Source organism: Staurois parvus, unplaced genomic scaffold, assembly GCF_062004578.1.
Source record: "Staurois parvus isolate SC_StPar_1 unplaced genomic scaffold, SC_StPar_1.0 ptg000205l, whole genome shotgun sequence".
Lineage (NCBI taxonomy): Eukaryota > Metazoa > Chordata > Amphibia > Anura > Ranidae > Staurois > Staurois parvus.
The window spans coordinates 6,871,943-6,888,219 of record NW_028318001.1 but is presented as its reverse complement, the minus strand read 5'-3'; positions in this window follow the sequence as shown (position 1 = coordinate 6,888,219).

Below are 16,277 nucleotides of genomic sequence, written 5' to 3'. Positions count from 1 at the left end.
ATCCCACGGTGGTCTGGGGAGATCCAGCAGCAGATTCTCAAATTGCCCCTGCAGACGGGGCCACACAAGGCTGGTCTCGACCCAGATGGTTTTCCAAATCGCAGACACAAACGATGAGGCTTGAAGCTTGCTTGGAGGTCTTGGAGAATGTGGTCTTCAGGGAGATAAATTAGAGGGAAGCCAGGACGTAGTCTGCAGAGAAGGTGGTTGGTTGGTGAGGTCTTCCTCCGATCAGTGGTTGGAGTGGGATCCCAGGAGCGGGCATGGAGATGTGGTCATCTGCCCGAGCTTGGTTTACACGGTTGATGAGGCAACAGGAACATCTCACCGCGGCATATAAGAGGCAGAGGAAAAAGAGAAGCATCAGGACATACACTCCCACTTCCTTCAACCAAGAACCGATGGAAAACAGGAAATCTCCCAATCCTCCCAAACCCTTGAACGGATTCCAACCCTTACTAGCTATAGCTCTAGCTTTTCCCTGTAGTTCACTAACTTTGTCCATATGGGCCTGGACCTTGTCATCGGTGTCTTCTCTCCAAGTACAACAATCCTCTCCGATGAACTCACAGAAAACCCCTTTGGCGGCTAAAAGGTAATCAAGGTTCATCTTCTCCCGAAGCACTAAAAATTCCCATCTGCCGTTGTTCTTGGGCAATTTCTCTGACAGCCTCTACGGTCTCGTTAAACATACTATCCACGATGACAGAAAAATTGTTCAGGCGCTTCATAAGTTCTATTCCCCAACCTGTCCATGAGGGGAACCAAGCCCATGCTTGGTCGCCCTCAGAGAACAGCTCCCTGCAAACTCTCCCTGCCATCCTTACCTTCTTGTGGACCATAAACTCTTCATGATCCATCACTACATAGGATGCGGGGACTAGCTTTATGAGGGCACACGAACCTTTCACATTCTGGGGAAATGTTCTACAGGCTGCCAAACCACACAGAAAATAGTATGGACCTGTCAGAGCAGAGCAGGAGGAGTTCTTCGTTAGGCCTCTGGCACTGAGCAACAGTTGCACAGACTGTGGGATTGCTCCCTCAGTCTGCACATCACATCCGTCCTTCCAACAAACGTGGTCTAGTCGGTCAGTGGGGTTACTCAGAAGGGAAGTCTGGTTAGTCAGACCCATATAATATAAACATATAGTGCAGCGCTGAAAAAGTAATAAATTGAAATGTATAAAACATATAAAATATATATTTAAAATATATATTTAAAAGTCTTTCTCATGATAATATAGTTGAATATGTGCAGGTCTTCTCCTCATTAGGTGACTGGAAAATAACAAGATTGCGCACTCACCGACCGCACATTAAAAATGCGCCTGTGTATGATATATTCCAAAAGACCAGCCAGGTATACAGCTCCAGAGACCACACGGATCCTCCCTCTCCAACACTCTCGTCCGCCTTGGGTGTAGCAATATCTCCAGATCCAAAGGTAGAAAGACAAAGATCCCCCTTTTTTGGTTCCAGACACCCCAAGAATGGAAGATGTATATCTGCACTCTCCAACAGGAGAGTCAAAGAAAAAGGGGAACGCCAATAGTGTGGTACTATCAAAAACTTTATTGGAGCAATAATGCCTGGGTCATATGCACACATATATCCACACACCATAAGCCAATAACGGACAGGTAGGTATGAAAGGAAAATAGTAGTACTAACCCGGCAATGGCATAAAAACGAAGACCACCAGACCTCCTCTTGGTCTCAGTGGTCTGGAAGTCACACTTGCTACTTGGCTCCTCCTGAGGCCTTTCGTGCAAAAAGCACTTCTTCAGAGGATGGACGCCACTAGCAGTGTGACAGCCAGACTTCCATTTAAAACCCGTTCGCGCATGCGCGAAAATCCCGCTCTATCGTGAAAAGCGGTACTGCGCATGCGCGAACAGCGGCCATCTTGCCGTGGATCGCGGCTGTGCAGTATCAAACTGCGCATGCGCCACCCAATCGCCGCCATATTGCCATGGATCATAGGCAGCAAGGAAATAGCTGCTGAAGATTAACCCATTAAAGAAACGGACAAGCAACCACATAATCAGGTGCTCTTTTATTCTATAGATGGATATAGATACCTGCCCACCCTGAAGGGAAGCATTAAAGATACCCGACCTGGAGTAATTAATCTGAGTGAGGAATATAAATAGGGGAATGCACAAAATAAGTGCCGCAAGAGCCCTCTCAAAAAATCACTAACACCATGGCAAAGGGGCTTCTGTATCATCATACAAAGATGAAAGTGATGATAAACTTAAATACATATAAAACTTCTAAATGCCCCAAAATCATTAAATAAAGCGATCACATTCTAAAGGGGCTTAATAGACTTCTAGATCACCACGTCTTATAATATGGACTAATACGTAAAGATCAAGTGGTCCAATATAAACACAATAATTCCGACTTTCTATATGGTTCGGAACCATAATGAGGCTATTAAAACGAACTAAAACAAAACAATAAAATACGATAAAAACAGCGCTATACTACGTAACAAAGTCTTCATGTCCTAGCTATTGGCAATGAAACAATTTATGTCTACCTCCACATTATGTCCATGAGGGTAAAGGGTGCGTAATTCGTAGACCCAGCGAGTCTCGGCCTGCGAGACTGTTCTGGTCTTGTGAAGTCCCCTCCAATGTGGTGATACCATTTCTATACCCACAAATCTTAAAGAAGTAGGATCACTATTATGGAACCGTCTGAAGTGATTAGATAGCGAATGATCCCTATAACCTTTTTTAATGTTGGCTACATGTTCCCGCAGACGGTCCCTTAGGCGTCTAGTTGTCCGCCCCACATACTGCTTATTGCAGGGACAACTGAGGAGGTAGACAACATACTTGCTGTTACACGTTATGCACTGCTTGATAGTGTAAGACTTCCCTGTTGATAATGAAGTAAACATATCTATTTTCCTCTTACGAGATTTATCACATCTGCATATGATGCATTTGTTGCATGGATAGAATCCCTTTAAATCCCCAAAGAAAGAGATTTTTGAAGGGGGATTTACAACATTAGGAGCAATACGGTTTCTCATAGCCGGAGCCCTCCTAAACATAATTTCAGGCTTGTTGGGTAATATTTGTGAAAGGACTGGGTCCATTCTTAAAATATCCCAATTCTTCCTTATAAGTTTTCCCACCTGTTTATATTGTATTGAAAAAGTTGTTACAAAGGGACACACCTTTTCATTTTTCTTATGTGGTTTATGTGAAAGCATCCCACTCCTATCCAGGTCAGCAACTTTTGTCAAGGACTCCTCAAGTTCGGGTTCTTTATATCCTTTTTCAAGGAATCTATTCTTAAGAATATTTGCTTGGGACCAATAGGTCTCAAGATCTGTGCAGTTACGTCTTATCCGAGTGAATTGGCCTTTCGGGATGTTTCTCAGCCAATTTGGATGGTGACAGCTACTAACAGGAATATAGCTGTTACGGTCGGATCCCTTAAAGAAGGACTCAGTAACTATCCTCCCATTATTTTTCTTAAGCGTAAGGTCCAAAAAGTTTATCTGGTGCTGACTATAAGCATATGTCAGATGGATATTGAAGGTGTTATTGTTCAACGTTGTAAAGAAGTTAATGAGGGCACTTTCCTCTCCATTCCAGAGGAGGAGGATGTCATCAATGTACCGCTTGTATAATACCAGCTCCGGCCAATCTCTGGCATAGATGACATCCTCCTCCCATCTGGACATGAAGAGGTTGGCTAGGCTAGGGGCAAACTTCGCCCCCATCGCTACACCCTTGACCTGTAGATAATAAGATTGATTATACCAAAAATAATTATGACACATAGAAAAATGCAGCAGGTCCAGAATGAAGCCCCTCTGCATTCCCGATAAACGACTGCAATTGGTTAAATAGAAGTCGGTAGCTTCCATGCCATCTGTATGATTGATGCTGGTATATAAAGAACTGACATCAGCTGTAACCAGAAACATATCTGGTGATATACGTATTGTGTCAACTTCATTAAGGACCTGCTTGGTGTCTCTAAGGTATGAGGGAGTTTCAGTAACTAATGGTTGTAGGTGGAAATCAATGTACTCCCCAATCCTGGAAAGTAATGATCCTATCCCACTGATTATTGGTCGACCTGGAGGATGTACCGGGTCTTTATGTACTTTTGGGAGGATATACAATATGGGAAGTTTTGGAGCCACAGGGCACAGAAAAGCCTTCTCCTTCTTATTTATAATTCCATCCACAAAACCTTTCTGGATAATGGCTAGAAGAGACTTCTTATAGCCACTGAGAGGATCGCTAGGGAGTGGTCTATAGGTGGAGTCATCCGACAACAACTTGCTGACCTCACCCATATAATCAGCCTTCTTCCAAACCACCACTCCACCACCCTTGTCAGCTGGCCTGATCACGAGATCTTTCTTCTCCAAAAGAGTTTTTATGGCCAGCCTATCACTGGAATTATCATACGCCCGTTTTACAGGCATATTATCTAAATCCTTCAGGACTTTCTCCTTGAAAACGTTCAAATAGGAATGCGATTGTGGAGGGGGGTTGAAAGTGGATGCATTCTTTAAATTAGAATGGACCACGCCCACAGAAGGCTGGTTCACTAAACTTGGTTTGTTAAAAAAGTATTTTTTGAGAGAAATTTGTCTAATAAATTTATGTACATCCACATAAGTATTAAATTTATTCATCTGTGTAGCAGGGGTATATTTTAACCCTTTATCCAATAGGTTAAGCTCCTCCTTAGTCAACTCAACGTCACTCAGGTTATAAATACCCTGACCTTTTATACCCGTCTCTTTTTTGGAGTATCCTCTCGTTCTCCTTCCTCCTCTCTTTCCCCTTCTATGTCTCTCCTTTTTCGTGGTTGACCTGTCCCTAAAAAAGACTGTTTAGTTTGATTTTGTTGTTGGGAGGGGTTTTGATGTGTCGGAGGTTTGGTACTACCCTGGTTATTACCTGTTCTGTTATGGTCCTGACGTTTAGGGTAATAAGACCGGTTCTGATTATAATCATAATAGTCATTTGGATGATGGTTCTGATTATTATTAAACCCATATTCCCGTGGAGGGTAAGAGTGAGCTCCCCCATTATGGTAATATTCCCTAGAGTTCTGTGCGGGATAATAGTAATATGGATCACCCCTAGGTCTCTGTGGGGTCCTAGGAGGGAGTGGGTGTTGGTAATAATTATTGTCCCTTAGGGCATTATTGTTCCTATATATCCCATCCCTAGTCAAATGTATGGGGATATTAGGATAGTACTCTCTGGATCCTATATTTGGGTCCTGGAGGGGACCACCTCGGTTATCATGAGGGCCCTGTCTCCCTGAATTGGGGCCCTTCTTCCTCTTTTTATTCCTATTTTGATTTCCTTTTGTATTATGATTTGGATCCTGGATCTGAGGCCCAGAATCCTGCTCAGGGGGGAGTGTGTCTTTGATTTTCTGCCAATCGAAAACCACCTGATTGGAATAATCGTTAAAGTCCCTAAGGAACTTCTTCTTTTTCTTACTTTGTTGTTCCTTCTCTACTCCTTCTAGATGTAATTTTAGCTTATCAGATTCGATTTTATATCTATCATTATCCTTAAGGGATACTAATTTCTCCCTAATAAGGTTAATTTCCCTATCAAGGCGTGTTAGTTTCTTCCTCTTCCTGGTTACCAAAAACTTTAGGAGGTCCAATCCTGCATTGTTAAAGAATTGGTACCATTCTAATAAATTGGTCTTATCCTCTGTGTCTGGACGTACATCCCACCTTAAGGATCTCGGGACCATTTGTTCTTTCAGATATTTATCCAGAAAGGAAATATCCCACAAGGTTTTTATCTCTGCTGTGGTGACATTCTTTAATTGGACAAATAAACCTCTCAGGTCCTCCGTCTCCTGATTTGAGGTATATATATCTTCTGAGATGTCTATTCGGGATAATCTAAAGTCAAAGATATCTCCCATTTCTAGTGATGAATGTTTAAACACAATGTTGTCTTTATCAAAAAGAGAGAGAGAGAGCCGCTTCAAGCTAAAGATGTGATGTTAACTGAGAATGGATAATGAATAAAGCGAGCGCTCAGAAAAACCAGCTGCTTGAACACTTCAAGGGATCACTAAACCTCATAATGAAGACAATATAAACATATAGTGCAGCGCTGAAAAAGTAATAAATTGAAATGTATAAAACATATAAAATATATATTTAAAATATATATTTAAAAGTCTTTCTCATGATAATATAGTTGAATATGTGCAGGTCTTCTCCTCATTAGGTGACTGGAAAATAACAAGATTGCGCACTCACCGACCGCACATTAAAAATGCGCCTGTGTATGATATATTCCAAAAGACCAGCCAGGTATACAGCTCCAGAGACCACACGGATCCTCCCTCTCCAACACTCTCGTCCGCCTTGGGTGTAGCAATATCTCCAGATCCAAAGGTAGAAAGACAAAGATCCCCCTTTTTTGGTTCCAGACACCCCAAGAATGGAAGATGTATATCTGCACTCTCCAACAGGAGAGTCAAAGAAAAAGGGGAACGCCAATAGTGTGGTACTATCAAAAACTTTATTGGAGCAATAATGCCTGGGTCATATGCACACATATATCCACACACCATAAGCCAATAACGGACAGGTAGGTATGAAAGGAAAATAGTAGTACTAACCCGGCAATGGCATAAAAACGAAGACCACCAGACCTCCTCTTGGTCTCAGTGGTCTGGAAGTCACACTTGCTACTTGGCTCCTCCTGAGGCCTTTCGTGCAAAAAGCACTTCTTCAGAGGATGGACGCCACTAGCAGTGTGACAGCCAGACTTCCATTTAAAACCCGTTCGCGCATGCGCGAAAATCCCGCTCTATCGTGAAAAGCGGTACTGCGCATGCGCGAACAGCGGCCATCTTGCCGTGGATCGCGGCTGTGCAGTATCAAACTGCGCATGCGCCACCCAATCGCCGCCATATTGCCATGGATCATAGGCAGCAAGGAAATAGCTGCTGAAGATTAACCCATTAAAGAAACGGACAAGCAACCACATAATCAGGTGCTCTTTTATTCTATAGATGGATATAGATACCTGCCCACCCTGAAGGGAAGCATTAAAGATACCCGACCTGGAGTAATTAATCTGAGTGAGGAATATAAATAGGGGAATGCACAAAATAAGTGCCGCAAGAGCCCTCTCAAAAAATCACTAACACCATGGCAAAGGGGCTTCTGTATCATCATACAAAGATGAAAGTGATGATAAACTTAAATACATATAAAACTTCTAAATGCCCCAAAATCATTAAATAAAGCGATCACATTCTAAAGGGGCTTAATAGACTTCTAGATCACCACGTCTTATAATATGGACTAATACGTAAAGATCAAGTGATCCAATATAAACACAATAATTCCGACTTTCTATATGGTTCGGAACCATAATGAGGCTATTAAAACGAACTAAAACAAAACAATAAAATACGATAAAAACAGCGCTATACTACGTAACAAAGTCTTCATGTCCTAGCTATTGGCAATGAAACAATTTATGTCTACCTCCACATTATGTCCATGAGGGTAAAGGGTGCGTAATTCGTAGACCCAGCGAGTCTCGGCCTGCGAGACTGTTCTGGTCTTGTGAAGTCCCCTCCAATGTGGTGATACCATTTCTATACCCACAAATCTTAAAGAAGTAGGATCACTATTATGGAACCGTCTGAAGTGATTAGATAGCGAATGATCCCTATAACCCTTTTTTAATGTTGGCTACATGTTCCCGCAGACGGTCCCTTAGGCGTCTAGTTGTCCGCCCCACATACTGCTTATTGCAGGGACAACTGAGGAGGTAGACAACATACTTGCTGTTACACGTTATGCACTGCTTGATAGTGTAAGACTTCCCTGTTGATAATGAAGTAAACATATCTATTTTCCTCTTACGAGATTTATCACATCTGCATATGATGCATTTGTTGCATGGATAGAATCCCTTTAAATCCCCAAAGAAAGAGATTTTTGAAGGGGGATTTACAACATTAGGAGCAATACGGTTTCTCATAGCCGGAGCCCTCCTAAACATAATTTCAGGCTTGTTGGGTAATATTTGTGAAAGGACTGGGTCCATTCTTAAAATATCCCAATTCTTCCTTATAAGTTTTCCCACCTGTTTATATTGTATTGAAAAAGTTGTTACAAAGGGACACACCTTTTCATTTTTCTTATGTGGTTTATGTGAAAGCATCCCACTCCTATCCAGGTCAGCAACTTTTGTCAAGGACTCCTCAAGTTCGGGTTCTTTATATCCTTTTTCAAGGAATCTATTCTTAAGAATATTTGCTTGGGACCAATAGGTCTCAAGATCTGTGCAGTTACGTCTTATCCGAGTGAATTGGCCTTTCGGGATGTTTCTCAGCCAATTTGGATGGTGACAGCTACTAACAGGAATATAGCTGTTACGGTCGGATCCCTTAAAGAAGGACTCAGTAACTATCCTCCCATTATTTTTCTTAAGCGTAAGGTCCAAAAAGTTTATCTGGTGCTGACTATAAGCATATGTCAGATGGATATTGAAGGTGTTATTGTTCAACGTTGTAAAGAAGTTAATGAGGGCACTTTCCTCTCCATTCCAGAGGAGGAGGATGTCATCAATGTACCGCTTGTATAATACCAGCTCCGGCCAATCTCTGGCATAGATGACATCCTCCTCCCATCTGGACATGAAGAGGTTGGCTAGGCTAGGGGCAAACTTCGCCCCCATCGCTACACCCTTGACCTGTAGATAATAAGATTGATTATACCAAAAATAATTATGACACATAGAAAAATGCAGCAGGTCCAGAATGAAGCCCCTCTGCATTCCCGATAAACGACTGCAATTGGTTAAATAGAAGTCGGTAGCTTCCATGCCATCTGTATGATTGATGCTGGTATATAAAGAACTGACATCAGCTGTAACCAGAAACATATCTGGTGATATACGTATTGTGTCAACTTCATTAAGGACCTGCTTGGTGTCTCTAAGGTATGAGGGAGTTTCAGTAACTAATGGTTGTAGGTGGAAATCAATGTACTCCCCAATCCTGGAAAGTAATGATCCTATCCCACTGATTATTGGTCGACCTGGAGGATGTACCGGGTCTTTATGTACTTTTGGGAGGATATACAATATGGGAAGTTTTGGAGCCACAGGGCACAGAAAAGCCTTCTCCTTCTTATTTATAATTCCATCCACAAAACCTTTCTGGATAATGGCTAGAAGAGACTTCTTATAGCCACTGAGAGGATCGCTAGGGAGTGGTCTATAGGTGGAGTCATCCGACAACAACTTGCTGACCTCACCCATATAATCAGCCTTCTTCCAAACCACCACTCCACCACCCTTGTCAGCTGGCCTGATCACGAGATCTTTCTTCTCCAAAAGAGTTTTTATGGCCAGCCTATCACTGGAATTATCATACGCCCGTTTTACAGGCATATTATCTAAATCCTTCAGGACTTTCTCCTTGAAAACGTTCAAATAGGAATGCGATTGTGGAGGGGGGTTGAAAGTGGATGCATTCTTTAAATTAGAATGGACCACTGGTTAGTCAGACCCAACAGTTGGTTTTGTTGGCGGTTCTGGCTAAACGCAGATGCATTTTAAATAAAAGGTTGGGGTATCTGCCATCTTTTCCTCCGTTCACACACATGTAAGACATACAAACAACAAGAAAAAGGAAAATGACACCCCTCATTCTCTGGTGTAGCTGAAAAGCTTCTTGCAGTGGCTTGCGTGCACCCAGTTGTCTCGTCCCTCGAGCTTGAGTGAGGTAGGTGTCGTCAGCTGGACTTGGTATGGTCCGGTGAACCGTGGCTCGAGTCCGGTTCTTTGATGTTTCTTTAGGACGACCCAATCACCTGGCTGAATAGAAAGAACACCTGTTATTGCATTTGGATCGGGGAGCGATTCGCGAACCCGATGGTGTATCTTCTGTAGCTCCCGTTGCAGAGATTGCACATAACCTGTTAGTTGTGAATGCAAGGACGACAACTGTTGAGGAAAGTACAACCCTGTTTTGGGAGGTCCCCCAAACAACACCTCGTAGGGTGACAGCCCATGTGGTTGCCGAGGGGCATTCTGGATGGAATAGAGGGCAATGGGGAGACACTCAAGCCAAGGTTTTTGGGTATCGGCCATGATTTTAGAGATCCTGTTTTTAAGGATTCCGTTGAGACGTTCAACCTTACCGCTACTCTTGGGGTGATATGGGGTGTGTAGCCCTTGGTTGATGTGAAGGGCTTTACATACCTCTGCAAAGATCTGTCCAGTGAAGTGTGACCCCCTATCGGACTCGATGGTTTCAGGTAGACCCCAGCGGCACACAACCTCAGACAGGTATTTCTTCGCCGTGGTACTAGCGTTGGCACACATCAACTCACATGCCCTGGCCAGTGCCCACAGCTCAGCTTCCTGAGCTGACATATGTGCGTTCAAAGAGCCCTTTTCCACAACCAGTGTGTGGCTTACCGTCTTGGGTGTAGTACCTGGACCCATCGACAAAAAGATTTTTCGCTTCCGGTAGTGGCGCTTCCTTCACCAGGCTGATCGCCGCTGACTCCAGTTCCATCAAAGAAATGCAGTCGTGTCCTTTGGAAGAGAGGTTAGTAGTGGACAAAGAAGACATGTTAGCAGAAGAGGTGTTAGTATCGTTAGTCGGGTTGCAAAATTCAGCACTGTCGTTGCGGTCCTCCCCCCCTTCTCATCTTCCAACACAGGAAGAGGAGAAGCTGGGTTAAGAATAGTGCATCATTTGATAGTGAGGTTAGTAGGGGTTAGGAGGGCTTTCCCCTGAGAGGGGTAACTTGCCTTGGATGTCCTGTTTTCGCAAGACCGTTCTCGCTGCACTGGTGTTGGTGAGGCAAGGGAGGGGATATTTTAATTCCTCTAGAAAAAGATGGACCTGAGCCGACACCAATTTGTCAACTTCCTGTGAGAATTCATAGGAGTTACTTACCATGGTGGTGACAGGGGCGGAGGACTCATCAGGAATGAACTGCCACCGACCTTTAGGTAATTGGGGACAGCTCCTCCTCATGTGCCCCGTTTGGTGGCACTGAAAACACCTGGGTGGGGGCCTATCCTTCCTGTGACCCAGATCCCTTGGTTTTTCGTGTGGGGTCTGGGACATAAGAACTTTGGCCTTGTCCTGTTTTCTCCTATCCATTTCCCTCTCTATAGACGCAAGAGTGGAAAGGATAGCAGGGATAGACATCTCATTATATTCGGGTCGGGCCAGAACCAGCCTTTCCCGAATTTTAATATTGATGCCTTCCAAAAATTTGGCCCGCAACAGAATGTGCGTTGCGGTCACCTTTACCCCTTCAGTTGGAGCATCAGGTCCAACTTCCAGATCCGCATCCAGTGCCGTCTGCTTGAGACGGCGCCAGAAGCAGGCGCTTTCCTCATTAGGACCCTGGGTGAGCTTCATCATGTCCGTAGTAGAGGTAGCACCATACATTTTTGGAAGCTTTGCCTTTAGCTGTGCACAAAACTCTTTGCTCCCTGAAGTCATCTCCTCATGAGTGGTTATAGAGCACCCTGCAATCACTGCACTGGCCACTTCCATGCCCACCTTTGCCCGCAGGATCTGCACACAATCTGACCCGCTCATACCATAGCTGAACTGGTTTTGTCCAAACATTCTGTTAGGAATGGACTGGCCAGCAATGGTGGGACTCACCTGCCTTTTGATCTGCAGTACCAGGGCTGGCCAGCGGGTGCTCCCAGCAATCAGAGACTCAACCTTTCAGCCAGCTAACACCTGGAACTGATGATGCTGGGGTATTTAAGGGATGGCCAGACTTGCAGACTCTGCCTTGGTGTTGTGTTTGTCCTGGGCCCTGTATCTGTCCTGCATCCTGTTTCTGTTCCTTTGCTGACTTCTCCTGCTCTGATCCTGGCTTGTGACCCTGACCATTCCTCTGTCTGACCCTCTGTACTATGCTGCTTGCTACCTGCTGAACCTGGCCTGTGACCCCGACTATTCTCCGCTTGCTCCCCCTGTACCTACCTGCCCAATTGATATTGACCCGGCCTGCCTGACGACGCTTGCTTGTATATACTGTTATCTGTGGGTGGTTTGGTTTGGTTTGTTTGCACTGTATTATGTTTTAGTATTGCACTGCGTTTATGTTTGTACTGTTAGTGTTAATAAATTATATTGTTTATAACATATCTGAGGTCTGCGTTTCCCTGCTTCAGTCACACACCTCTGGTCATACCTGGGAGCCCTGACACATTCGAGCAAATCCTCTCGGATTGACTCGATAGTCCAGGAGCTCAGCCAGAATAGTGCGGATCTCTTCCGGGGTGAAGGGGACATGCCAAACTATCCGTTCCCCTAAAGTCCACTCCCCCTGTGCATTGGGAGGACCTTCAAATTGCTGCACCCTGACTGGATAGGCCTCGGTCCGGGAAGAGTGCAAGGGCTGGCCCAGCTTCATCGGTGGGCTTAGATTAACCACCTCGCTTACTGCACCTTCAGGTTTGAGGTCCCTCAGATCAGGGTATAGCTGGGGGGCAGGGGTCTGATCAGTGGCTCGTAGCGCTTTGATGCAATCCGCCCTGTTTCTTAACCGGGTGTCTATTCCCCTTGATTCGCAGATAGTCTGCAAATCGGTTGTTGAGAAGACTTCCTAGTTGGAAACAGAAGGAGCTGGGGTGAAGCAGGAAGAAGGGAGAGGTAGAGGTAGAGGCATAGATAAAGAAGACACGAAAGGTACGTCAAGAGTGACGTCACTAGCAGAAGAGACAGGTGCAGTTATACTTATCTCAGCCACTGTTGGTTGTTCGGGAACCCCAGCAGACCCTGATCCTGCCTGCCTTAGTAGAGTCAGCCCTGAAAGAGCTTTCTCCACCTCTGACACCGGATCCTCCTGTTTTATTCCCTCTGGAGGCCAGGTATACATCACCTGGTTCTTCCGAACAGACACCAGTTTATGTATGCCCTGCTTCCCTAATTGGATTGACCTGTGAAGCCATAGCTGTGCGATCTAGTTCTGATGCCTGCATCCGTGGTTCAAATTCAGAGATGAATTTTTCCCACCTCCATGCGTCAAATGTACCTTCGTGGGGAATTTCCCATCTGGTACCCTTCGACCATTTATTCCACCTTTTGAGGGGTTCTGTAGACTTCCCCCCCAAATTCTCCATCAGTTGTGCAGCTGTCCTTACCCTGAAGAGGGCTGGTTCCCCCTCTCTCTTCATGGACTGACTACTGCCCATCGTGACTAGTCACTGGTATATATCCCGCGTCCGGGTACCTGTTTACCCCCTGGAGCACTCGGTGGGATCCTACAGAGAGGCCTGATTCCACCACTTTCCCAGCACAGCGTAATTTATGTGATTCTTATCGATCACCCGAAGCGCATCAAGTGGCGGTCAGACTGAGAGCACACCTCCCACAGCGCAATTTATGTGATCCTGACCACCCGAAGTGTTTGTGGTAACCAGGCTAAGCGTTACACTTCCCTGGACCGCCTACTCGCACAGCGCAATTTATGTGGTTCTCATCACCCACTGTGTTTGGCAGGCCACACCGCACAATGATGAAAGTGGCTTTTCTCTCCCTGCACACAGTAGCTAACACAAGTCAAACCAAAAGGAGGGGTTCTTGGATGTTACTTAGGGGTCACTGGTTGCCCGGAAACCTGCTAACTGACCTTTAGGAAAATCGTGTAAAGAAAAACCTTTCCTAATACACACAGAAAAACCCCTTTTCAACCTGAAAAAACGTTAAAAAGGACAAAGTGGAGCCGTATGGAAAACACAGGACGTTTCGCAGTAAAACAATTACACAGAGGTGAACCGAAAAACTGCTCCAAAAATAACCCCTGTCGCTGATGCGAAAATCACTCCTACCAGCGCCGCTAAACGATCCGCGTTACACACGCGATCTTCGCTGCAACCACCTAAAAGCGTTTACACAAAAAGTCTGCGGGACGCGATACACGCAACGCAGCAGCTTTAAAACAAACCCGCTTTACAATAAGGATCTACTTTTAACAAGAAAACACTAGAAAAACATAATCACTATACAAGAAATCTATGTGCAAAAACCCAGACTTCACCACGCTCACTAAATGTGGAACACGTGAGGGAAAAACTCGCTTAACAAACTTTAAATTGGCTGGCAATACGCAAATTTAAAGCTAAAAGCAAACAACTTAAACTGTAAAAATTTGGATTAAAAACATAAAATGGGTCAAATGCATATAGAAAACTGCATATACATTGCATAGAGATTACTGCACATGTGGTAGTCAACAAAATGGCCACCAGAGAAAGCACATGGCAGTCAGTAAAATGGCCACCAACAGAGAAAGCACATGGCAGACACTAGCCTCAAAATTTGCATCTAACCTCTTACATAAAACAGACTTTTGGACAAAACATACACTGGACAATTACACAACAATATACAGTACACATACAACACAATTTGGCACAATCACAGAACAGACATAGAAAAACCAACATATCACACTAACATGCACATGTAACAGAAAGGACCCACTGCTGCATGCTTGCTGGGAGCAGTAGTACCGACAAAACACTGCACAGATTATATTCACACAAAGGTCTTACAACAGTTAACAATTAACCTAAACTTTTCAGCACTGTAATAATTACCTCATGTGGAGGGAGGTAGAGCAATTACCACAGTACCTACAACCCGCAAATACTTACCTATTTAATTTTTGGTTGAAAGATTTTTAAACTTGACCAAATCCAGCCAACCAAACCCACCCCTCTGCTGCTCTCAGCAGAGAAAAACCCTTGTCTTTCACCCACAAATCAAGATTTTAGAACAACTAGGTCCTTGCTAAGCGGAATTCACGTTAGCTAACAGAGAGCGAAATCAGCCATACGAACGCGCAAAAAGCGATCCTCTTAATGGTAGAGAGACCTGAAATGTGCCGGCATACTTTTTGCTAGTTCATGATAGCTCATTCCCCCCTCGTACTCGGTAGGCTATCCCAGAATTTGCGTTAGTATCCATTGGCTCGCCAAACTGTCTTGGAAATTCGCTTTTAACGAATTTCTCCTTACCGTGAGTACTCGCAGTTGGATGCGCAGCAATCCCCCATAAAGCTGTGCGAATCTCGCTTACCGCGACTGCAGCTTAGCTCCACGATTCCTGCACCTCCAACTGGTTTAGCTATCTCAGAATTGTGGGGAAATGGAGCTCCAGTTACCTGGGAATGATCAGGCGACACTCTCAGGTTGCTGTTGGAATTCACATAGAGAGCTTTTTCATTCTCAAGCTCTGGTTTTATTACAAACACACACACGCCCCCCACACGGGGGGGGGGGGTCAGGTCAATCCCCTCCCACAGAGCAATGCAATGGGGAGTGTCTATACACAGAATGTACATCCTGATTGGAGCATAGCCTTTCCTTTTATCTATACTGGAAACCAGTTCTCCCCTCCCCCTTTCCCATGGTGAGCTCTCTGAGGAGAGCAAACTTCCCAGCCTATCAGCTCCTACTAGTATGTACATTCCCTGTACAAGCATCCCCTAGATTAAACAGTGTCAGTCTGTATCTGAATGGGCCAATACGATCTTTATTAAAACACATCCATCCAGATACAGTTCAGGTCGGCAATGGCTTGTATACATAAGCCTACACACGGAGTTCGCACTGCTTGGCGCCTTGCGGTACGAAGTCCATGTGGTACTATGCTGCTGATATGTGGATACAGGCCCGCGGCCTACCGCCGGCGGCATTCGCATCGAATGCCGTGGTGGTATACACGCCGGTCTATAAGCGCAGATCTGCTATCTCATCCATTACCGAGCTGAGTACTGTTATACATACATTGTAAATGCGCATGGCCCAATTGCAGCCGTCAGAGCTTTAATTAAGCCACACGAGAGACATATGAATAACACTAATATATGACACCTTTAAAGTTCAACCTGTAAATACAAAATTTCCATGACACCACAAAGAGCCTGCAATCAATGGGAAATCATTTGCAATCGCATTCTACACTGCTCCAAGGTGGGCAGAAATGCGCAGCCAATGGGGAATTACCAGCATTGTATACAAATAAATAATGCTACAGTGGGCTTGGGAGGTCCTATCTAAATGCTGCTCCAGCAAATGAGCAGCAAATGGTGGCTATGTGCATTGCATCTGAATGCTGCTCTGTTGGGACCACAAAGAGCCTACAACCAATGGGAAATCATTTTCAATGCATTCTACACTGCCCCAAGGTGTGTATAAATGAGCAGTGAAGGGGGATTAATGCTACAA